The sequence below is a fragment of the Parasteatoda tepidariorum genome, chromosome 4 (genome assembly GCF_982258835.1).
Source record: "Parasteatoda tepidariorum strain Cologne lab strain chromosome 4, Ptep-v5.0, whole genome shotgun sequence".
Taxonomy (NCBI): Eukaryota; Metazoa; Arthropoda; class Arachnida; order Araneae; family Theridiidae; genus Parasteatoda; species Parasteatoda tepidariorum.
In genome coordinates, this window is record NC_141758.1 from 92,922,283 (window position 1) to 92,932,695 (window position 10,413).

The following is a 10,413-nucleotide window of genomic DNA, read 5'->3' on the forward strand; positions in this document are numbered from 1 at the left end:
GGTATTAAACAACATAAAAAGAAATTATCAGACATTAATAGTAGTATAGAAATTAGCACATGTATAAAATAAACAAATTGGAAGTATCGGTTTGCAATAGAAAAAGTACCTTTAATATGGAATATGATTGCCTCTAGAAGCAATACAGCACAAACAGCGATGTGTGATGCTTTCAATTATGCGGTCTATCAGTTCAATAGGAAGTGAGAGCCATTGCTCTTGTAAAGCAGTTGCAAGCGTGGCAAGGGTCTGAGGGGGCGGATTGATGGCAGATACACGCCTCCCTAGAGCATCCCAAACGTGCTCGATAGGATTCAAGTCCGGGGATCGAGCTGGCCACTCCATGCGAGTAATTGTTTCCTGTTGAAGATAATCATCAACAATGCGAGCTCTGTGTGGTCTTGCATTATCGTCCTGTAACAGGAAGCAATCACCAATTGCCCCGGCATATGGGCGCACATAAGCATCAAGGATGTTGTCTCGATAAACCTGAGCATTCACGGTTCCCCTTGGAAAGACATGGAGGTATGTGCGCCCTCCTAAGGATATGCCTCCCCAAACACAGACACTGCCTCTTCCGTATGCATCTCTTTCACGGATGTTTGATGGATGATAACGGATCCCAGGTTCTCTCCATATCAAATAACGTCTACTGTCACTTTCTAGACTAAACCTGGACTCATCCGTAAAGAGAACAGGCCTCCATTGATCTGACGTCCAGTGGACATGTTGTCGGGCCCACTGCAAACGGTCTCTCCTATGGCGTGATGTGAGCGGCACGCAAATGGCTGGTCGTCTCGCATACAGACCACCTTCGTGGAGCCTTCTGCGCACAGTTGACGTTGACACCAACCTTCCGGTGGCTGCAGCAAGAGAGGATCTAAGATGTGTCGGAGTAGCGGTTCTATTCCTGCGTGCACTTAATGTCAAATATCGGTCATCGGCACTGGTCGTAACAGTTGGCCGTCCTTGACTGAACCTCCTAGATGCCGAATCTGTGGTTTGAAATTGCCTCCAAAGTCTATGAACCACAGATGGACTCACATTTAGCCATCTGGCCACTTCTGATTGACTCTGCCCTGCCTCTAGTCTCCCGATGGCTCTCCATCGTAGTTCTTCAGGCAAATGATGCCTAGAGGTCATTATTACGAATTGGCTATCTCAGATTTTCAATGTCGCAATCACAGTAAAATTTGTGTGCTTTCTCTCAAACTTGGACTTTTATGCTCCAGGCAGATGACGTAAGCCGAGTGCAGCGCCACTAATTTGCATATTGCAATTTTACTCAGCTACTCTTAGTGGACAACATATGCAAATTTTGCACGGTTTGGCTTACTTTTGAAAGAGTTATCGCTATTTTTGTGATTTTTCCTTAATTTATGATAACCAGTGTATAATACAAAAATTATAAATACTTTTGTATATATTTTACCATAATATATTTTGGTTCTTTTCATTTATAAAAAAATCTGTTATAATCTGTTATTACTAAAAAAAAATCTGTTATATTATTGGAATTATATTTGCACTAAAATTAGTAAATCCAAAAAAAGTAATTTAAGAAGAAAAAAATTCATTCATATTCAAAAATTTATCAATAATTGATTTTTATGTTGTAAATTAAAGAAATTTCAATAATGAATAACTCTTAGATCTAAATAAGTGAAAATTTAAAAAATTATTACATATTTGGAAGTGAGCTATGTTTGGAAGATTTTACCTTTAACGCAGAAAAAGACACCTGTGTTTCATGCTGTATTTTATAACCATAAATTATCAAAATGCTAAATGCAATATTTTTCACTTACCTAAATTAACACAAAATAATGGACAAAGTATGAAAGATATGTTTAATAAACATTCTGCTTCAATTGGTTAAAGTTTCACAATTTCATGACAAACGGCATGATTGTAACAAATATATTTTTGCTTGTAATTAGAGCGTAAAAAAAAAAAAAAAAAAAAAAAAAACGTAAAAAGGACACCGGCGTCCTATTAGCGCCAAAGAGTTATCCTCCTGACTCACAACGGGCTGTTGCGGAAATGTTTTACAATGTAGAGCTATATAAAAAGAGGAAAAACTCCGGAATCGATTTCGGTTAATCGAAGTATTCGAATAAAATATTCGAATTCTACGATATTTATAATAAATGACATACAATAAATTCCAAGAGATAATTTAATAAATAAGTCTTTATAATTGATTATATTATGTCTTTAACTATATTGAATTAAGGTTTTATTCCTAAAATGATTTTTTTATAGGTATACATTAAATATCGAAACAAGAAAATGAAGTCTAAGTTAAACTTTCTTCTTATATTCCCTACGTAAGATCTGAAGTGTTCCTGTTATTGACAACCGGACGCAACGGTGACATAAAGCGACACCTACTTTGGGTGCATTTCCTTAATTTGTTGTGCGCAGGAGAAAAAAACACTTAAAGTTAGAATAACTTCTAATTTATTGGAATGCGTCCTTTTTCAATATTTTCCAGTTACTGTGAAACGTGAAATTAAAAAATATGTGTATATATTTATTTATTTTTTTGAAAATTTTTACTTACACATAATTAACTTATACATAACTACTTTATACATAATTAACCTCTTTACTTATACATAATTTACTTATACTTAATTAACCTCTTAACTACTGAAGCATAGAGGAATATAGAAAAAAAAAATATTTACAGTTCAGAATTTCTACTTCATTGCCATAAGTTATAATAAGATAAACAAAACGCAAATTATACTGCAAGGGGGCGAATAATTTCAGATAAACATATGTGGACCCAAGTTTTAATTACAAGAAATACAAATATTACAACTGTTAAATTGCACCCAAAGTAGGAACAAACATACATAATGTTATATTACGTTCTATTTATATATAATGATGAATAGATTTAATAATTATTTAGAAAAAAAATTTAAAAAATACTAAGTCTTATCTAAGTACAAGGCAATAATGCATTAAATCTCAGTTTCAAAGCTATTTTAATTATGTAAATCACGCGAATTAAATAATTATTGGAAAGGATCTGAAATCAATCATAAAAAAAATACGTAATTAATGGGAGTATTATTTCAATATTATGGAGAGAAAAAAAACACAAAAAGTTAAATTTATTAAATATGTATATGTACCTTAATATAAAACTAGGAGGCTCCGCCCCCTGCTCGCTAACGCTCGCCAACCCCCGAGAATTGCTACGCAATCCTATGTGGTTCACGCCGTGAACCATGGCTCGCTGCGTTCGCTCGCCAATGAACACAATCTTCTAGCACAAAGACATAATATATTATCATCAAAGACATAGTATACTTATGTAGATGAATTCTACCAATGTTCTTATTGGCTTTTAAAAAAGTATATTAGCTATTTAGATTGTACATGGTGAAAAAATCAAAACATTAGCTAAATAAGAAACATATTAGCAAAATAAATTATCAAATATTGCTTCACTAATATTCTGCATTTTAAAGAGTGAAAATTCAATGCATAAATAAACGCGAAATATAAAAAAATTCAATGCATTCAATACAAACACTTAAACGTTTTTTAGACGTTTAGGTAGCTCCCAGTAGAAAAATATCAATTCAACAGCGGCCTTTTAAAGCATTCTCACTTCAATTAATTAATTAATTCCTAATTGAGTTTAAATTAAATATTGTCATGTTTTTAGTGCATGAATCTGAATTGAACAACCTGATAATGCTCACTCTGGTTATTGTTATCTGGTTGCTCACTACGTGCTCTTGCGCGCCGAATCCATCAATTAAAAATGAAAACTGTTGCCAGCGCGAGAAAAGAAATATCATCGGTTTTATTGATACATACATACGTACGTATTAGCGTTTTATATAATATAGATAGCTAATTAAAATATATATAAAGATATTAATACGCAGATTAGCAAAATACATAAACCTATTGATCAAAAAACGGTTACTTTTTTCTGGAAAATCCGAATCTGCAGTAAAATATAGGGTTTCATATTAAAGATTTTAAAGTTGTCCCCCTAGATCAAGCTTAGTATCATTGGATAGCTTTTAAAAAAATATATGAAATTCGGCTATTTTTACTTTTTCGATTAGATGTATATTTTTTGAGATATTTGGCCATTTCAAGAATTTTTTTTACACTCTGTATGTAGTTTAAAAATAACGTTTTACCTCAAGTGTAAACAGTAGTTTTTTTACATTGCTGGAAGAAAGAGCTTCGAGGAACACTATTAAATTGCAAAGATGCACATTGCTCAATGACGGCACATGATCTGACAGTGGAGGTACATATTAAGAGGCGTTGTTTAACCCAACAACACTGAATAAAAACAAAAAGAATACACATACCTATTAAGATGTTGATCGAGAGAGTAGGCCCATTTATCTAAAGAAACTGAGAGTTCACTAAAAAAAGAGTCATGTGTTGATGAATAAAGTTCGTTTTATTGAATATTTAGCTTAGTGGCGGCATCAAAAACAAAATAACAGGGATTGTTAGTGAAGTGGCCAGGAGTGACTGGGAATTTCGTGGTTTCCATTCAGACTGAACAAGCCCCAAGCAAAACACAGGAGGGGATTCGATATTTTGATGTGGGGCTTAATGGATCATATGCCCATAAAAATTACTAAAGTTTTTTTTTTTTTTAACAGTTTATAAATTAAAACAGTCGGTGATATCTATGTCGTTGACGTTCGTGGTAATAAATTTACCGCAGCTGTAATATACCAGAGCTATAACAAATTTACCATAGATGTAATATACCACAACTATGACAAATTATCAATTGCGCTAATATATCACAACTATGACAAATTTACCATTGCTGTGATATGGCACATCTATAATAATTTTACTATTCCTGTAATATACCACAGCTATAACAAATTTACCATTACTGTTATTCGCTACAGCTGTAACAAATTTACCATTATCGTAATTCTTGTAACCGCAATACAGTCCAAATATAAACTTCTAAGTTTACCCACATATATAAGAAATAATTTATATTATATAAGAAATAACTTTTTTAACTTGGTGGGAACGAAATACTGAGTGACTGACAGATTTTGCATAAAACATCTTTCCAACAATTTGATTTGCAACAGTTATTCGTAAAACCATTTAAAAAAAATTTTTTATTGTGGGTGCAGTGGAGCGTTCAAAACACGGACAACTGGTAATTAAGTTGCAATGAGGGTTAGAATTTCCCACCACATTTACGTAACTGTTGCAGGATTGTTAACAGGCGGTATTGATCGCATGTCAAGGGGCATGAACGAAACGCTTCGGAATCCATTGTTCTCGTATCCTGGCACGCGTCCCTATAGCACCCCTTGCATCAGACTACAGTCACCAAAAGCTGCCACTTTATGACACCTGTAGATGACCTCAACATCCGGCACGTGATTGTACTGTGCCAAGTGCCATCAATATGGTATTTTATTACATAATTCGATGTTTTATAATAAACAGAGTAACCTGAAGAATATTTTCTAAACTTTTTGGGTATCGTCAGAAAGCATTATTGCGTTCGACAATCTGTTCCTGAAACAGCAAAACAGTATCTCATCTTCCTCAAGACTTATACTAAGTGGGGTTGTTGACATTATTACAATGTTCGGACATTTAAACTTCAAAATAGTTGTAAATTTTCAGTTATTTAGAGCTCTTTGAATGATTCTATCCGAACTTTGGATTTTGTCATTTAAACTTCTAAATAGTAGTAAATTTTCAGTTTTTTAGAACTCTTTGAATGATTCCATCCAAACTGTGGATTCTGTCATTTAAACTTCAAAATAGTAATAAATTTTCAGTTTTTTAGAACTTTTTGATTGATTCTATCCAAACTTTGGATTCTGTCATTTAAACTTCAAAATAGTAGTAAATTTTCAGTTTTTTAGAACTCTTTGATTGATTCTATCCAAACTTTGGATTCTGTCATTTAAACTTCAAAATAGTAGTAAATTTTCAGTTTTTTAGAACTCTTTGATTGATTCTATCCAAACTTTGGATTCTGTCATTTAAACTTCAAAATAGTAGTAAATTTTCAGTTTTTTAGAACTTTTTGATTGATTCTATCCAAACTTTGGATTCTGTCATTTAAACTTCAAAATAGTAGTAAATTTTCAGTTTTTTAGAACTCTTTGATTGATTCTATCCAAACTTTGGATTCTGTCATTTAAACTTCAAAATAGTACTAAATTTTCAGTTTTTTAGAACTTTTTGATTGATTCTATCCAAACTTTGGATTCTGTCATTTAAACTTCAAAATAGTAGTAAATTTTCAGTTTTTTAGAACTCTTTGATTGATTCTATCCAAACTTTGGATTCTGTCATTTAAACTTCAAAATAGTAGTAAATTTTCAGTTTTTTAGAACTCTTTGATTGATTCTATCCAAACTTTGGATTCTGTCATTTAAACTTCAAAATAGTAGTAAATTTTCAGTTTTTTAGAACTTTTTGATTGATTCTATCCAAACTTTGGATTCTGTCATTTAAACTTCAAAATAGTAGTAAATTTTCAGTTTTTTAGAACTTTTTGATTGATTCTATCCAAACTTTGGATTCTGTCATTTAAACTTCAAAATAGTAGTAAATTTTCAGTTTTTTAGAACTCTTTGATTGATTCTATCCAAACTTTGGATTCTGTCATTTAAAATTACATGGTTTGAAATGATGTAAAAACGCGTACGCTTCAGAAATTCAGCATATTTTTGATCGTTATTAGGCATCCAACTAGTTTTGAAATTTTTTTTAAAAAATATAAAAATAAATTTTTTAAAAAACTAGTTTATTTGTTTTATTATGTGTAAAAACTTCTAAAACTAGCAAAAACAATCATCATCCTTATTATTTACTTTTTATTCGGCCATTTTTAGATTTAAAAAAATAAGGCTCTTTTTTTCCTGCATATACGCTAAACACTGTAAAACTTTCTATCTCCTGAAACAAAAAATTCTTTGAGGATTTTATTTATAAGACTATTAACTATGTTTTGAACTATTAAAAGCATGTGAATATACTACTGAGTTAGGAATCAATGTAGATATATTTTTAAAAATTTCAGCACTTGTCTTTGCGAAAAAATATGCAAAAAATAAAATTCTACTCTTATCTCTTAGTCTGAACTTCAAAACATGTTAGCAATAAACACTCATGTAAAATTGTAGACAATTATTTTAAAAGCAGCATGAGATATCGTGTTTAAGATGGTGTAAGATGTGAAAAAACTTGATTTTGAGATAAACGCATGTAAAGACTTAAAATCACTAGTCTGTCCACTGTTATCACCTTTCACAAAAGCTGCTATAACCTTGTAAATAATTGGAGTCGAAACAAAAGAAAAATATTTTTAGAAAACTGAGAGTACAGGAATTCTAAATTTATAATAAACTAAATATCAAAAATTTTGCTCGAAATCATATTTTTTGCACTAGTTAGATACCTTAAAATAACATTATTAATTATCCATAATTATAATTACGGACAATCAAGTATTATTTAGTGTATTTTTTTAACTCACTAAAATAGGTCTAGAGCTTTTGAGTAAAAAAAATTAGAAAAAAAAACTTTAAATTTTCAATTGGACTTTAGTTTACACAAAGAATTCCAAATCTAATGCATTGCGCAAAAAAATCTACATCTAAGAATTCAACAAGCTCATTTCTGAATATAAAAAAAAAAAAAAAAAAGCCAAACAATTTCAAAAACGAAAAACCTTCAAAAAAATTTTTTTTCTAATAACGTCTGGCGAAGAAACATTTAGAGTGTACTTAACTTGAGCAAAAAGTGTTTTTTTTTTTCCTCCCTATTTTTGCATATATTTGTGTAAATGATCATAATGTGCCTGAAATTCTTATTTGTAGAGTCTGCCATCTCAATAACAAAAATACATGGGTTATAAATTTGCAGAAATTATGAACCAAAAAAAAAAGCATATTATTCTCCCATCTATTTCAACAAATTATTATTCCATCTATTGTTCTTCAAATATTAGGCAATTTATCAAACTTCCACCCAATCTGGAATCTATAGATTTCTCCATAAGGAGCCGAATACAACTAAGCCAATAATTGAATTATCATCAGGACGTAATACAATTTCTGTCCTCTCCTCCCCTCTAATCCGGTCGCCTCTGAAACAGAAAAGTGGGCAACTTTGATTTTGGGGACTTGTCGCCCTCAGGCCCATATATGTCTTCATCATTGCCTTCGATTGACGCCATTTTTCCCCTTCCACGTGGAATAAAACGCGGCCTCCAGTTATAGCAAAGGTAGAGTTGAGTTGTGACCTTCCTTCTTTTGATACTTTTATTGGATTCTCTGAGCTCCATTTCGAATTTCATTGTCTTCCGTGTTTATTTTAAAGATATATTTTAAAGTTTCCGATTAGAATTCGAAAGGAATATGAGTTTGTCTAAGGAATGGGAATGAATTGAAACTTCAAACATCAAGTTACGTGCAGACCGTTCGAGAACGTTGAACATCGCCAATCGATTTTAAATCTAAAAAAGCTGTCGGCTTTAAGTCAATCTTCCGCTTTTTTTTCCCTTCCTTTTTTCTCCATCCTTATTCCTTTAGAAGATTTGTTAAGTCAAAATGAAAAATGTCAATAAACGTTTTGCTTTTTACGTTGTAATAACGCATGCTTTTGAAAACGCATCAAACGGCAGGGAAAAATATTAAAATGAATTTCCTTATAATTCTTTTTTTAAATGTTTATATTAAAAAAGAAAAATAAAGATTTTGTAAGGCAACAATTTAAAAATTATTCCATAACATTTTAAGTCGTCTTATCTATTCTTAATAGTTATTTTTATTACATTTTTCACAATAAGAAAGAAATAATTTACACTTTTTTATTAACTGGCGTGGAATCTGGCAATCAAAATTTCTGTTACTTTTTGATTAACTAGCGTACCTAAAGGTTTACTAGAACCCCTTGCCTTATGGCAGTAAAAACCTCAATCGTTTCCTTGTCCTTTACAAGCAAACTTTATCGTTATCGTTATTTATCATCAATTAAAGTTCTAACCTGTTTATTTTATTTTTATTTATGTATTTGCTTAGCTTGGCCTTCTTTCCACAGTTAAAATTTTCTAAGCAAAACAAACTGTTTTCTGAAGTTAATATGTGTTTTTACAGCTATAATTAACAGAAAAAACATACCGAATTAGTCCTAACTTTTAATTGAGTTATTGGATTTTTCATTTCCACATAATATTAAATGGCAAATAATGTAATGACCCATATTAAATTGCAAAATACAAATATGGCATAAAAAACGTTTTCTTTGAATAAACGTAATACGTTTTGGTATTTGAAGCCTTGAGCTTCAATGAAAAGATGGGGGGGGGGGGGGTAAACTTAGTTGAAGAATATGGCGGTCCTTCTGTACTTATTGCCCTTAATATGTATGTTTTGAATCCATTTTAATCATAGAGTCGATAAAGAATTTGCATATTGTGGGCCGCAAGTCAATGTTTAAATAAGCAAAAAAATCACTACCAGAATAAATGCCAGCTTTTTCTGTTTTATCGATTATTTACGGCAATATACAAACGACGTTGACTGATGGCTCAGGGGATAGAACGTTTGTCATCCAATGAGGTGAACCGGGTTAGAATCCCAGCGATGGGTGTTCGATACAAATTCCACACCCAGCTCTCACCGACCAATGTGCTGACGTAAATTATCCTCACTGAAAAGCGGATCATGGGTTAGAACCAGGCTAACAGTAGGAGGTTTTCGCGGCTTCCCCCCCCCCTTGTAACGCGTATGCGGCTTAGTTCCAACAAACAGTCCTCAACGAAGGCAAATCTCACCCAATACTTGATCCAGGGAGTTTAATTGTTTTCTGGATTAGGTTTAAAATTACAAGGCTACGGAGTTGAAATTTGGAATCAAAATTTGTGTCGGCTGCTCAACGACGGTTATAAAATAAAATAAATATATTGGAGGGTGGAGTAGCAGCACTCTTGAAATTATGATCCAGGGAGTTCCTCGTCCTCTGGATTGGGTTCAAAATTACGAGGCTACGGAGTTGAACACAAGTAGTCGTAAACCCAAAACTGGGTCTACTGTTCAAAGACAGTTAAAAAATAAAGTAAAAATATCCAAACGACGAATTTTCGTTATTTGGTTACTGGCATTTCGAACTTTCGTGATACGGACGGATTTGTGTTCAGTAAAATCAGGTGATCAGCTCAGTTCTAGTTCGGAAAAATCTTGAAATAAAAGCATTTTTGCAAACGATTCCAGACCTTTCCATGCCTTTCTAGAAGTTAATTTCTCAAACTCACCAAAACATCGTCTCTAACAAGCGTAATTTAGCGCTAGGTTCATCAATTAATGTTCAAATTTCAAACACGAAAAAAGATGAATTGCTAGTTTGCTTAACAAAAGA